At 41.7% G+C, this 15,916-nt stretch overlaps 1 pseudogene; it reads right to left on the minus strand.

The window, feature by feature from the left end:
* Positions 1-10,016: 10,016 nt before the first annotated feature.
* On the minus strand, positions 10,017-12,180 carry LOC147724198 (FACT complex subunit SPT16 pseudogene; annotated as a pseudogene).
* Between the last annotated feature and the right edge of the window lie 3,736 nt (positions 12,181-15,916).

Raw genomic sequence — 15,916 nt, forward strand, 5'->3', positions numbered from 1 at the left:
ACCGGAAGTGCCCAAAGCCTCTCCCTCTACTCGTCTGCTCCCTGCACTCAAGCGGGTAAAACCCGTGGTAGACCAGGGTGAGACGCTACTGCCTGGAGGAGTGGTGCTGTGATGGTGACACAGGTAGGAAGAGACTCTGTGCAACCCCCCACAAAATGCGCTGTTAATGTTAAAAATCCCTTAAAAACAGTTATTTTGAAAATTAAAACAACACTTCTAAACACTTAAATCGCTTCTGTTCTCGCTCTGTGCTATGCAGTTTGTAGAGCGCCCACGCGCTACAAACTATATATTAATTAAACACAAATTACTTCCCACCATTTACACCTATAAACATCACAACACACATCTACAATTAATTACAAAATTATGATAATTAACAATTAATTAAAATTAAAAACCAATTATTAATTCATACATTAAAAATAAATTACTTCCAACCATTTACACCTACAAACACCACAACATGCACCTAAAATTCATTACATAATTACCATAATTAATTAAAAATGCATTAATTATAATTCATTAACAACTAAATATTAATTAATTATAAATACATTTACACATTTAACACTATAAAATATCAATAAAACAAATATTAACAACTATACATTAATAAAAAAAAAATGTATAATTACATTACTTCCCACCCTATTCCCCTATAAACCCACAACCCACTGCGGAACTAAAAGCGCAAAATTCATATAAAAAAATCAATAAATGTAATATAATTGATTTACTTCCCACCCTATTCCCCTATAAACCCATAACCCACTACAGAGCGAAAAGCACAAAATTCATAAAAAATAAATGATAAATTCGATATAATTAAATTATTTCTTGCACTATTCCCTTATAAACCCACAACCCACTACAGAACTAAAAGCACAATTTTTTTATACCTACTAAAAATTTAACACATATATTAAAATTACAAACATTTCTTATACACAAAAACATACATTACATGCATATAAAATATACACAAAAATACATAATAATAAAAAACAATATTTTTAACAACTATATTTACCTGAATTAGATATTCTTAACCTCGATATTCTTGCTGTCGATATTTCTAACCCAAGATATTTCCAACTCAATATTTGTGCACCTCGACATTTTGTACTCGATATTCTGTCTCTACACCAAAGCATTGACGCAAAGCCAGACAAGACAAAGACAGTGTCCACGTATCCTGCTCTGCCTCTGTCAGCTTCCCACTCTCTCTTTTTTCTCTTTTTTTCTATTCTTCCCTTTCTCTCTCTCTCTCGCTGCTCCTCACTTGCTGAAAAATGTGACTACAAGACACGGTTCTTACTCGCTACTTCTTCTCCTTTCCTTCATTCATTCCCCTGTGAAATGGATCCAAAAAAGAAAAACACTTTTGCTGGAAATGTCATTCTGACATTTTTCTATTCCAAAGTACAGCTTCGGGAAGGAGAGAAATAAAAGGTTCAAAATATGAAAAATAAATAAATAACTAAATAAAGCATGACAGAGCACTCACAAAGTGCCTTGATTGACTTTATTCACCCCAAACACATTAGAACCACTTTATAGAGTTTGCCAGTGAACAGCATTGTTTTCCCTGGGTGGGAAAGTGTACCATTCCTGGAGGTACTGCAATACCTCCTTGATGGGTGGATTTGAAATCAAAATGTGTACAGCGGCTATGTGTTCACGGATGTGGTCTTTTTAAACCATACTGCGTACGTTTTGTAAGGATATAAGCAAAAGGTTCTGGAACGGTTCTCTTCTGGGCCCTGTAGTCATGTCCTTAACTTTTCAGGCAAAAGCACTCAATGATTTTTGAATAATATGTCTAAAAGCGCTAAGGTAACCATGTTGTTACTGCTTACATTTCACACGCTTTACTTAATCTTGCATTCCCTATAAGTGTTTGTTTTTCCAGTATGTTGTTACTTTTTTTTCAGGGGGCATATTACTCCTGTCTAGTAAATAATTTTGAATTGAATCACATCTAGGTGTTTATAGCGGAAGGGTTGCAGCTGAAGGCAGTGCAAGTCCACCAGACCACTCTCCTGAGGGAGCACAATGCCAAGCTAGACCTTAGAAGGGCCGCTAGACCTTAAAAGCCCTGGTGTCTTAGCACCAGCAGGGGAACCCTAGCGGTGGCCAGTCTGGGTTAAGGTTGCAGGCCTGTCCACCACAATCCATACTGTAGTTCACCTCCACTCTTGCGGGCTGACCTACAAAGCAGCACACCCTATAGCGACAGTGACTCTATCTCTGAGGTTACAGGATTCTTGAGGTCAGTCTGCCTCACCCATTGGTACCTTCATGGGCCTTGTTCCAGCAGTAGTAGCTTTAACTCACCAGGGATCAGCAATACAGGATTTGCACGCACACCAAACTAAGGAGCTGATTAAAATGGTGGACGGACTGGAGTCCGACCGCCATCGTGGTGGTGACCAGGACTGTCCGCAATACATGCAGCGGTCCCGCACACCAAATCAGGATGCGACCGCCACCATGCCGGTCGCATTCTGCAATATAACATTGCGGCGGGTGCTACTGACAGCAGCACCCGCCGCAAAGTTAAAAAGGCATGTTGTTCATTTCACTGCACTATGTGGCAGGCACCACACAGTACCTGCCACTTGGTGCAGTGAAATGTAGGGGGCACCATGGGTACCCCCCCAGTGCACCAACTCCTCCCCCAACACCAGGGAGGCCTGCAACGGACCCCCAAAATCAATCTCCCCCAGCCTTTCAATGGTGGATTATCCACCACGGAAAGGCTGGCTGGAGACAGTATTGTGATCTGGAGGACAGTGCCTGGTAGGCACCGCCACCATTTCATGAATGCAGTCCGCTCTCCAATCACCATGATTGCCTGTGGCGGTTTCGTGGCAGACGGTCTTTGCATCCGCTGCGGTCCGAACACAATACCCCCTGTCATCGTAATGTGGCGGGGGGGAAATTGCGGTCCGATTGTGGAAGGACGGGCACTGCATGGCTGGTGGGGGCGATCCTTCTGCAATCATAATCGGACCCTGAGTTCACAAACTTCACTGTCTCTCTGCTTCATGCACAAGCACTTTTAACAGGTGCTGCCTGCTTCGGGGCCACTGGAATTATGCCCCAACAATGGATGACACAATTATGCTGCAGTGTCGACTAAATTATACAGAAACAAAAGGCTGCATCAAAATATTGTATCATTTCTGATACTTTATTATTTTGACATTTTTACACATACTAACAGTCTCTCCAAAGAATTTGCCTCATTAGTACCAGTGTAATATACAAATGCAGGAGTGGAAAGGTGACCACTTAACCTTTTCAAAATGGCCATCCACTTTGCAGCAACACACACGTCACATTTGTTGGTAACTTTTGATCTGTTTGAGCTACAATTTATTATTTAAATCACCAGATCAATCAGCAGATGATGTACTATCAGGAAAATATGGCAGAGCCATAATTTTGTGGAAAATATTTGCAAATTAGGATATTTTTTATTCATGTTTGGACTGCTCTTGTGGGAAAAGGGAGGAGAAGTTATAATGACAAACTGCATGGCTCTGAGACAAATGGATTGGAATTCCACTTTTAAGCGTATTTGGCACATTCTGTGATTAGAAACATATCCTACTTTGTGAATGTATTTTAATGTCAATAACTCATATTAAACCTTAAACTAACGTGTATCCATTAGTTGCATTAAATAACGTAATAAGCTGTATCTGGTCAGTGAAATGCTAAACAAATACTACAAATTGGGTTGCTTTGCTCTTTCTGGCCACACCTCCGACTCCACCCACTGACCCAATCCTCTGGTTATACTCTCCCTTTGATTCTTCATCCACTTTTCCCTTACTATTTTTTCCCCACTTTAACTACTGATTGATGCCCATATTCTGTATGTACCAACACTTACTTCACTTGTATAAATTATCTGACTCCCCTATAGTTGCACCGGCGGACCCGAGTGAATTGTTTGTATCCCTTTGTATTATTTTCTTTTTTTTCACACAAATTTTAACATAAAATTTTTTGCTCAATACACTGGTTTTTAGTCTGTGGGCATTAGTTCTTCAAAAAGAATTGGGGGTTGTTAGGGTCCTGCCATCTAGCACTAACAGAGAACTTCTTCCAATTCAACCACACCCTGTACCGTCAGAAGCATGGCACGAGCATGGGTAGTACCGTCGCGCCAAGTGTGGCAGGACTTTATGTCCACCACCTTGAGAAACAGAAAATCTTACACCCTAACAACCCCCATCTGAGCCACGTCCACCTATGGAAAAGATACAAAGATGACGTGTTACTCATTTGGGAGGGAGATGAAAGTGGAGTCACTCATTTCTTACATTGGCTAAATTTACAAGACCCCTTTCTTAAATTTACATCAACAATGAGCAGGTCACACCTCGTGTTTCTGGACCTCAACATACAAGCTCATGATGGTAAACTAATCACAACTACACACTTTAGGCCTACAGCTAGGAACTGTCTTCTGAGATTCAACAGTTTCCACCCCCAGACAATTGAGGGAGAACCTTCCCTTTGGGCAGTTTTTACGTCTCAGACAGAACTGTTCAGAGAAAAGTGACTTCAACATACAAGCGAAGGATCTGAGAACCAAACTCCTTCAGAGAAACTACACTAAACATGTTGTGTCACAAGCTAGAAAAAGGGCTTCAAATAACAACAGGTATGCCCTCCTTGAACACAAAACAACTGACCAGACTACTAAAAGCAAAAGACCTATTTGCATAACTACTTTCAACGTAGCCTCAGACAAAGTAGCAAAAATTGTTAAAAAAAACACTGGAGAACCCTGAATAGTGGAGGTTTGAACTTAAGACAGCCATTGTTCAGCCACCGAAAAGGCAAAAATCTCAGGAACTTTGTGGTCCACACACGACCCAAAGACATACAAGGCTCAGAAGGCACAGTAAGCCTTCTACACCCCCTGCCTGAAGGGCACTACCCGTGCACAAACTGTAGCGTCTGCCATCTGACCACACCGACGAAACAAGTTATTTGCAACAATGGGGTAGTTTGGGACCTGAGATCATTTTCCAACTGCAATATGACAGGGGTGGACTACCTGATCACCTATACATGTAATTTGCACTGTGTTGGAATGACCACCAGGAAGGTTAGCACACGCATAGTAGAGCACCGCAGCAGTATCAGGTGCAAACGATCCAATACTAAAATATCTACACATTTCTTGGAGAAACAGCATACCCCGAATGACATGAGGTGGGTGGTCCTTGAAACCAAGCAGAATCACACACACATGGACAAAAAATTGTTTGGTAAAGAGCAACGCTGGGTTTTCAAATTACATTCTGATACCCATGGTCTTAATGATGACATACCATGGGGACAATTCACGTAATGATCACAATACAACGTCTGGCTTTTTTGAAATATCTTTGACCTCCTGCTGATAACAAGTTAGCCAGCATTTATATGACTTTGTGTCCAATACATCAATCCATGAGGTTATAAATATGCCGGTAGTCCTTTTCCAACTTTAAGGCCCTTGAATTTAGCTTTTCTCTTTCCTTAATGGAAAATTCGCACAGACACGAATTATCCCCTGCGTGAATCGCTGTTTTCCAAAATTTGGGTAAAAATTTTTCTAAATTCACTTTTTATGAAGCTTTCACTCCGACACCTCCCAAAAATACTTTTTCTGAAAAACTGAGCATTATTTACTAAGTTAACGCTATTAGAAGTGGGGGACATACACCCAAGATGGCCGCCGCTATTTCCATTTGAGTAACCCTACGGCGAGTAGTCTATACCTTCCGCAATGACAATGCGGAAATGCAAGCACAAAAGCAACATTCGGACGCACGCTCTCCAATATGCGGTCCAGAGGTTGCAGTGTAGGTGATTTAGCCAGCGTATCTCTATACAAAGTTAGTGCCTGTTTTAACCCCCATCGGTGCCGAGAGACGGCGGACTGCAGGCAAAACCAGCAATTACCGCTCTCTTTTTTCTAACATAACCGGCCTCTAACACTGCATTATTTCCCCTCATTTTTCTTCCGATTTACTAGATTGAAGGGATACCATCAACTCTGCGTGACCATGGGGCAAAGCTAGGTCCCCATTTATGTATGTAACTGTCTGTCGTTTTACATATAGTGTGTGTGTGTTATGTCACTGAGTGCTTCTTTCACGGTTCTCAACCATAGACACCCGTTTTAAATACACGCCAGTCTGCTTATTTCTAGTATTGGCCTAAGGCACAGACAACCTCACATTATGTGTCTTTTGTGTGCAGAAACAAAGTAAATACCTTGGGGGCCATGTAACCCCTTAACCATATTGTGTGTGCTTTCTTTCCTATCGATACTACGTGACTATCATTTTATGTAGGTACTAATGCATGCCTTGTTATTGCAGCATTTAACAAATTTTTAACCTCACTTGAGCACAACTAGGAGTGGCGAACTCAGGGCTGGTCCCTGTGTAGTCCTGACGAAGAGCTTGGGGAATGCTCAAAACATGCTGACTTGAATTACTAGGTGCACCTAACTGGAGCCGGGCTCTTTGTACTGCAATAAACCTTCAGGCTCCTGATGTAAACTGCCCTCCCATTCACTGGCTTCCAGGAGACACGTTTTTAGTAAGGAATGTGTCACATTTTAATAAAAATGCTATTTGTCTTTCGCATGTGGGCATCAGGTTCGGGGTTGTTTTTCACATCCCATTGGCCAGCTGGTTAGCAACCCAGCCATACAAAAGCGTTCTCATATTGACCCATATGCACATGACACGTAAGCATACATACTATACAAACATTTCACGCATACACAATGCACAATTTCATAACACTAGCCTATTTTCACATAAAAGACAGTGTGCTAAGCCTTTCCAACCTTCAGTTGAAACACTGCTATAACCTAAAGAAAAGGCGGGGCAGCATTTAAAGCACATCAATACTCGTGGTGATGAAGATTTTTAACCCACCATGAATCAGACTCATCTCTGAGATGCACCTTGGTATTGAAGCCCAGAAAGATTTAGTGCGGCAAGGTTAACTAATGGCAGAATGTTCACTACATGGATCATTCAAGTGCAGCATTACAAACCGCGTGTAGGAAAAGGTCAGATGACAGAGGTATTCAGTATAAGGGGATGATGGATTAATGCTTTCATTAAAAAATCAATCTACAGTGGTCTGGGGCTGTCCCCATTCACAGAATATGGAAACTATAGGAGGTGGCAAGTTTCATTGGGTGCATCCTTGTTTCTACGGGTGTACATCTTGGTTACAGTGGCAAGACCACTAACAAGCTTGTTTAATGTTTGCATGGAGATCATTTTGCAGGTGGATGGGGGAAACAGTGCAGCTCCAGTTGTAACTGCCAGGGCTGGCTGACTTACCCATGGGGTCTGCAACAACTTGACTAGGACATGCCTTAAATGTTTGTGCAGGTTGCACCAATCTATAGGACATAAAATAAGCGGTGCTTTTCTAAAACCAGCAATATGTGTCTTGCGCCTGACTCCTAAAATGCGATTGCTAGAAAAACTTTTCCATGTCACAATCTAAACAGATAACCTTTTCTTTCTAGGAGGTTGTGGGTTGTTAAAACAGAGCAAGACTTTCCTTAAATTCTTATTCAGGTCATGTGACTTGTGCATGGACATCAAATGTTGGCACTTAAAATGAGCTTTTCTTGTGATGATTCTCCAAGCCCTGGTTTTGGCACTGCAAGCAATTTAGGGAAGCGCATCTCTCTTTTCATTTAATAGATTTACACCTTACTTCTATCTAATGTTTGACTGGATGGCATACCCCTGGTAAGGCTCAGGAACGTTTGAAAAAAACTCTTCCAAAAGTTGGCAAGATTATTAGAGTGGAACGTGCAGCGCTTAATTTGTGCCGGTGCTTTTTACAATGCCTATGCATTTACTTCCTAATGTGACTGTTTAAGCCCTCTAGCCTAGGGTGGGGTGCACACAGCACAGGAGCCAATACATTTTGCAAATGAATATTAGTGTATATCAATTGAAACTGACAAATTAAGCACTGGGAACGTGGGTGGGAAGGTAGGTAACACATGATGTGCAAAATAAAAATTTCTATGTCTAGGACCTCAAGAACCAGAATGCCCCTGTGGTTCACAGTCACCTAATATCTGGTTAAAGTACTCCTTTTGGGAACCATATAATAGTAGTACAAAAATGTTCATCAAAAAATGTGTGATTTTGCTCCGTCAAGGGGGCTGCGAAGTAAAAGAGGCTGAATTTACTATCCTCTTCATTGACATATCTAAACGCCAGGATCTTACAAAGTGCTTATGTTGTAGAATGAAACATATATTAATTATTCTTTAGCGTTGTTTCTGCGTACTACATCTTTTTAACTTTTTTAGAATTGAATTACTCATTCTACTTGCCACTGAAAATCGACTTTCTTCTTTGTGTATTTGTTCCACAATGAGCCATACATTATGGGACAAATACCGTACTTTATATCTAGCAAACGACTTTAGAAAAGACAGGCATGATGGACATCGGTTAAAATAAATCTCTCAATTAATCCTAAATTCAGGCAAGAAGTCTGCATTACCTGCCCTTTACTATTTGCAATATGTAACCTCTGTTCAAAACAATCAATCAATCAATATTCACGAGGCTAGTCAATTTTTAACGTACATGTCTTTGTTAGGGATGTCTTCCAGCAGTGCCAGATGACTGACCTCTAACCAAACGGTCCGGCCAAAAACAATCAAACTATCTTGAGAAGACCAGCATGACGTAACAAAGGTCAACATGAATATCTCAAATCAAATTTAGGCAAGTAGCCCGCATTACGTGTCCTTCGCTGTCTGCAAAGAAAGAGAGGATTCCTAATCTCTATTTGTTTGCACGCAGGGAATTCTCAACGAAGGGGAATACTAGTATTCGTTCAAACTTATTCAACCAGTCAATTAATCAACAATAAGAAGAATCGATTTTTCACGACCTTACCCGAACCGTATATACATTTTCTTCGCCGTCCTCTTCCAGCGCCCGTTTGTCCTCTCACTCGAACAATGCGGCGTTCCTGTAAGGTCCCAATTAGGACCGCAGGTCATATGAGAGAGGTCCTTTCGGAATTGGTGAAGTTCATTTGATCGGCAGCCAGACAAGGGTCTTTTCAGGGCAGGTTAACTCCAATCGTTAGAGGTTCACTCCGTCGTTAGGACCTCTCTCACGTGTCACTGATGGGTCCCACGTGGGTGCCAATTGTGAAAATCAGCGAATCTCCTAAGACCCCCAATGCTGCCTGGCGCAGGGTCACCTTTAATTCACTGGATTTACTATCAAAATAATGAGGCAGGCGCTGGAAACTGGAAGACAAGAAACAAGTTTATTTCTCATGTGGAGAGCCTGTCAACAGACACCGTGGTAATCTGCGGAGGTGTTCTAACTGCATCTTTTGTGACTCTTCCTTTTATACAGGTTTGCACCATGCATTTGTTTATTTATTCTGGTTACAGGCTTGGAGTCTCCGCCCCGGGCAGGTTTGTCACACAAGCCCAACATTGTTCCATCCACATGGTTACACAAGACCAACATTAATTCTCCTCCCACCCAGGTCAAAACAGACAATCTAATCTTGCAGCTGGACCTTGCTTCAGGGTCTAAAACATGTGAGACCGCCCAGATCTAAGAGTTTGTTCTGTTGATAAAAACAGGTCCCATTGTTGGCAAAAACAAGTCTTGCTGTGTGCAGTGCAATAAACCATGTTTGCAAGAGTCTGTTTGGTATTTGGAACCGGTTTGTGTAAGGGTGTCCATGGGTTTGCCTGTAAACAGAGATGAAAGTAAAAACGAGTTTCTGGCAGCAAGTTGATGTTGCTGCGGTCAGTCAGAATGACTGCAGTTTATATGTGCGGAGGAACTTCCAGCAGACAAGATGGTGCAGGCAATGTTCACGATCTTCACGATCTTCATTTTGCTCTCAACAGTGGCTGTGGCGAGTATAAATGAACGCCGCTTAAGTACACCTAAAGTTTCTCGATTCTAACAGGTGTGCCTTTTCTTACCAAACATGATAGCATTCTTGAGGTGGAAGTGAAGTACGATGATCATCTCTCCATCACAGGGCTGGAAAACAGCATGCTTGATGTTGTATAGGATGTCCACCTTGTCGCCATGCACAGACGTGAACTGGAATCCATGGACATGGGCTTCCAAGGAACCCTGCATCCGTTTCAGTGCATTGTTGGGTTGGATGTACAAGTCCTTCAGCTTGGGGTTACTGCGGTTCATGTTGATTACCAACGGGTCTTGTTTCACAATGAACTCCTTCTCTTTCTCCTCTGCCTCTCGTATCTTGTAGCGCTTTTGCACTTCTTTTAGGATGCGGAAGGCACTTTGGAGATTTGTGGCAGGAACCACAGTCTCTCCTTTTATGTTGGAGGCCCAGTATGCTATTTCTTTGACAAAGGTGGCAACTGGATTTGGGAAGAAGTTTCCCTTGTTCCAGCCAACAGCACTGGCAGGACAGAAGAAATTGATAGGTAGAGGTAGGTGTAGTCACCCTCAACAGACATGCTGATATTCTTGATGGTGGAAATATGAAATGGTGAAGAAATGCAAAACACTGATATGACGACAGTCTCATACTTCTTGTGAATAAAAATCTTCATTTCTCGGATTTCTGGTTTCTTTGGCATCATTGAGGCATTCTGATAGGAGACGTTTGACTTGCGTGCTTTCTGTGCCTGCTGCTCCCCCTTTTGTTCAGTGAGCCTGTGTTTAGGGTCATCATTCAACTGGTTAGCAAGCACCTTTTGATCAGCTCTTCACCTGCAATTGTGTTCCTTGTCCTCTCTGTAAGCAGTGCAGCTCCACCACGACCCAGCAGCTCTTCAGCCTCATTTTGTATCCTCTTCATCCTCATTCTTTAAAAAGATGTCACTGTTTTAAACTTTTTTTTCTTGACAGTGGTGAGAATTGTGGCTGGTCCTTCCTCGTTGATCAGCATAGTGTCACCTAGGAATAATGAATAGGTCTTCTCCTCTGGTTTTTTCCCCTCCTGGTTGGTCAGATTGGACAGACAAAGGTTGATGCTGAAAACCACTCCCTTCTTTAGCTGTAAATTATTCTTGCTGTTAATAACCAGGGACCCTTTCCGGAACTCAATACCCATAGCAAACCCAAGGTTCTTGGTGATCTTACTCATCAGGTCAGGCTTCTGCTTCTTGGACACATTCATGACACGACTGTAAACATCTGAGAGCTTGGCATCATATTTCAACCCCATCCATATCTCCTCCTGAAACTGCAAAAGAGAACCGTAATTGTCCTGCTCTTCCTGTGGAGGGTCTACCATCAGTGTGCGCACAAAATTGGCCAAGTAAGACTCAAAACAGATTCCCATGGCTCAGGTTATGGCACCAAAGTGCATGTGATTTTTGTCACTCTGAACTTGAGATTGTAGTGGCCACTACTTTGAATAATAGGGGGTAGCAGATTTTCACTGTAGAGGGGTCCGTTCCTCCCAAGTATTTCTTGTTTTCAATAGCCTTCTTCACAGACTCAGCCAGTGTACTGTGACACACTTTCTCATCAACATACCCAATTTCCATCACTGGCTCCTTGAAGAACTTGTTAGAGTTGATGTAATAATGGCAGCCTTCTTCATGAGCGCAAGCTCCCCTTCCTCCTTCACAGCAATTCTGTATGGCAATATCAACCTTCTCAAAGCCCTCCCTGTTCAGACTGTCATTCCAGCTCTTCGTGAAGTACCCCGGGAACTTGTCCTTTGTGAACACCCCAATCTTCATTCCATTTTTGCTGGTGCGGGATGACGTCAACCATTTTGTCAAAGCTGGCCTTGTGGGTGTCCCTTTGCTTCTCACGGACCAACAATGTGATGGGAGGAGCCTCATTGGCATTCTTATTGCCTTTGGTGTTAGCGAACTGTTTCAGGAACTCCACCTTCTTCTTGCTGGCCAAAAAGATGATCTAGTCTTCACTGAAGACCATAATGGTGTCTGTCAGCTCATAGCCAAAGAGCCATGTCTGCAGTGCAGTAGATTTGGCATAGACAATATCTTCATCCACTCCAACTGACAACAATGGCATCAATACTCTCATACTCATCTTTACCGTTCTTCCAGTTACTGTAAAGACGCTTCACCCTCCAATAGTAGGTCTCTTTGTCCAGAGTGATTGCCATGCTGACCGGTGGAGGTGCCTGGTGAGTGGCACGAGAAATCACGTGAGCCTGGGGACCCATAAAGGCCTACTAAGTGAGCCAAAAAAGTAATCACAGGATCCCCAATAACTAGCGTGAGCACAGAAATACAGATGCTTCAGATGAGAGAAGTACCTGGTGGAGGTTATGTCCATGTACAGTGGACACAACCTGATATTTTGTCATTTACAAATGATTTCTCAAAATTGAGAAAACATCCAGTGGAATGGTATAGACAGATTGAAAGATTTGTAAAGATTGTGTGGATTAATTTGAATACTCTGTTTGACATTCTGGTTATAGGAGATTTGTGGGCCGCATGTAAAGTAACTGTGGATTGGCCTGAGACAGATCCAGAAAGGGATCCTAGAAAAGGAGCACCAATTCCAGTGGTATTAAAGACACACCAGCAAGTAATAAACCACCCAAAGACTAAGTTTCCCCGAAAGAGATTGGTTGGGTGCAGATTAACAGAACAACCCGGGAACTAAAGGAGAAGGTAGATGCCTATTATGAGAGATTGTACAGGTTTCAAACAATACAGTGGATTGGATAATATTGCTGATAGATTTGGGACATTTTGTTTACAGATTCATGTTTGATTTGAGATCGGAGACTTCGTCTATGATTCAACAGCAATTGCTTTGTTGGCAAAGCAAAGCAATAGATGAGATTTTGAGTTTTGACGAGATTCAGATGAAGCACAAGATGCTCAATGAGAGGTTGATGGTTGCCCAGATAAGAGTGCTGCTGAAAGGTCAGAATCAGATGGGTATTGAGAACACAACTCCGGTACAGGGAAGATATTGTCAAGTTCCGATGACGCAGGGTGCAAATGGTTTACAGCAAAATAATTTTCAGTCACAAGGTTGAGGATGTGGTAATCCAGCAGATTCAAGAACTGGTGTTGGAGTGTCGCTTTGGAAGAAAATGAATCCAAGTCATGCTTGCGGAAATATTTGGCTTTGGAAACGCGAGTGTAAGTCAATTATGAATAATGCAGGGAATCAGATGCAAAATGTAGAATATGCACAGTCTGAAGGAAATAACATGGTACAGACTGAGCAGGTACAAAGTCAGAGAATGCAGAATCCTAATGTATCTCAGTCAATGAGAATGCCCCAAGCACTGATGCCTCAACAGAACATTCATGTGCAAAGGTACAATGTCAACCAGAATCAGCAGTCAAACAAATTCTTTCCAGAACCACAATGCAGCATAACAGTATTTGATTCAGTTAAATGGTCAAAATTCTCTAACTGAATCAAATACTGTTGTGCTACATTCTAGTTCTGGAAAGAAGGGGAGTAGGACTGTGTTCTTGTTGGAGGCTTAGAGGCAGACCAGAGTGATCCATATGTGGATGGAGAAGTGAATGGTAATCATATCTCGTTCATTGTCGACACTGGTATTACCCGCTCTACTGCGAAATCAGCAAAGGATCCCAACCTACCCCTCTCGGGAAAGTATCCAGGTTGTAGGAGTTATGAACAAAAATGTGTCCAGCCCAATTTCAGAACCTGTCGCAGTTAAAATAGGGTCCTTTACCCCTTGCATGCTGGCCGAATTTACGCGCTGTGTGGGTGAAATAAAAAGTGGGCGGGGTTCGGACGGCCCCCGGGTATCCTCCACACATGCCCACCATGACGCGTGATGGCCGGGGGGCGTCCGCAGCACGCAAGGGGATAAACATCAATGTGTGGTGTATGATACAAGTCTAGTGAATCTGCTTTGATGCGCCTTACTGTGCAAGTTAGATTGCTTCATCTACTGCATACCTAGAGGTATTAATTGTCACACAAATGATGAGGATGTTGTTTTTAAACTTGCCCGACAAAAATCTGACGTAGGAATATATCCTCTCCTGACAAGTGCAGGTTTGCCTATTGAATTGCAAGACACCATGTTACCTAAAGCCTGGGACTTTACAGGTAATATATCAGACTAATCAAAGGTGTTGAACCCTGTCCGAAACACTATTAAACCAAATCCAGAATTTTCAAGGACAATTTGACTCCAGAAACTATTGCCAGAATTACTCCTGTGATCTATTCAATAATTGAGCAAGGGATTTTAAAGGAGATAATGGGAAGTCAATGTAACTCTCCAATTTTGGGTTTACAAAAGCCGAATGGAAAGTATCGTATTGTACAGGATTTACACAGGGTACACTCAATTGTTGCTCCATGTTGCCAGCTGTGATACGGTTTCAAATTCCATGCAAAGCAAATTTTTTTGTTATCGATTTGTCAGGCCTTTTTCTCAATTCCATTGCTCAAGGATAGCCAATACCTTTTTGTTTTCAGTTTTGGCAGCCTTGTTTTGGCGTGGTGCAGAGACCCTCAAGGGTATATGGAGAGCCCCTCAATTTTCAACCAGATACTAAAAAGAATCTTGAGTTACTGGAAATAACAAATCACTCAGTGTTAGTGCAGTACATTTGACAACCTACTGGTGGAGTCAAATACAAGAGATGCTTGCAGAGTTGATACTATAGCACTACTAAATCACTTGGCAAAAAATTGACACACAGTATCCAAGACTGCAAAACAGAAGTCCTGTACTTAGGACATCACATTGAGAAAGAAACAAGTGTCACAGGAAAAAATCTCAGTGATTCTTAACATAAATCCTCCAACAACCCAAAAGGAAGTCTGCATGTTCTTAAGAACGGTGGCAATAGATTGCAATTTTTTCATTGACAACAAAACCTCTTCAGAGGTTGACGCTGATTTCACTTAGCTGCGAAAAAGCCTTTACAGGACACCTGCATTCGAAATGCCCGTTTACAATACATGATTTGTGGTTTTATGCAGTGAAAGAGAAAGCTGCTCTCTTTCAGTACAGACACAGATGCATGAAAGCAGATGAGGACGACCGAATGAGTAGAAGTGTGAGCGGAAGTGAAATAGTAGGTGATATCTTTGGGGTTTTAATACCTTCCATTAGGAGTAGCTTTAAACACACCTAAAATTAGACAACTTTCTACTCTAGTGGATAGATTAGCCACTAGTAAATGCAGGGGATTTTCTGTTATAGAGGTAGAATTGATTTTAATAAGAGCAATTCTGATTCAAAATCAACTTGCCCTTGATATCATTCTCATGGAGAGCAGAGTCTGTTGGTTGCTAAAGGTGCAACAAAAACAATACTGACTTAAGTAGAGATTCAAAAGCAGATGGTGTCTGGAAAACGATAGGTAAGGGATTATCAATGGTTAGTAACTGGTTAGGTAACTTAGGAAATGGATTTCTGATTTCCATCTTGAGACATTTAGTGGCAATCTCTTTGTGCATAATGCTGGTGAAATTATCTATCAAATTCTGCAGATACAGAAATGAGAAATGAGAAGTGAAAAGAACGAGAACTGATATTGGAACATGGGATGAACAATGTAATTATGATGAAATTAAAATTTTAGAAGAGAGCAGAAGAAAGAGGTTAAAGACAACAAACCCATAACATGTAGAGAGATCGGATGAATACATATTGTGATGGCTTGATTCACCATCACAGAGGAGCCAGATGATGCTAAAATATTTCAAAACACATTACACAACATATTTACAGATTTTGGACACAGAAACCTGAACGTGCACATTGCACGTGTTAAGTGAAGAGACTGCGATTGAGACAAGTGAAGAAAAAGCACACTAAAAGCGTGTTTGAAAGTATTGAAAAAAGGGAAATACATTAACTGATTATAATTCCTATTAAT

The sequence above is a fragment of the Lissotriton vulgaris genome, chromosome 4_1 (assembly GCF_964263255.1).
Source record: "Lissotriton vulgaris chromosome 4_1, aLisVul1.2, whole genome shotgun sequence".
In the NCBI taxonomy this organism is placed as follows: domain Eukaryota; kingdom Metazoa; phylum Chordata; class Amphibia; order Caudata; family Salamandridae; genus Lissotriton; species Lissotriton vulgaris.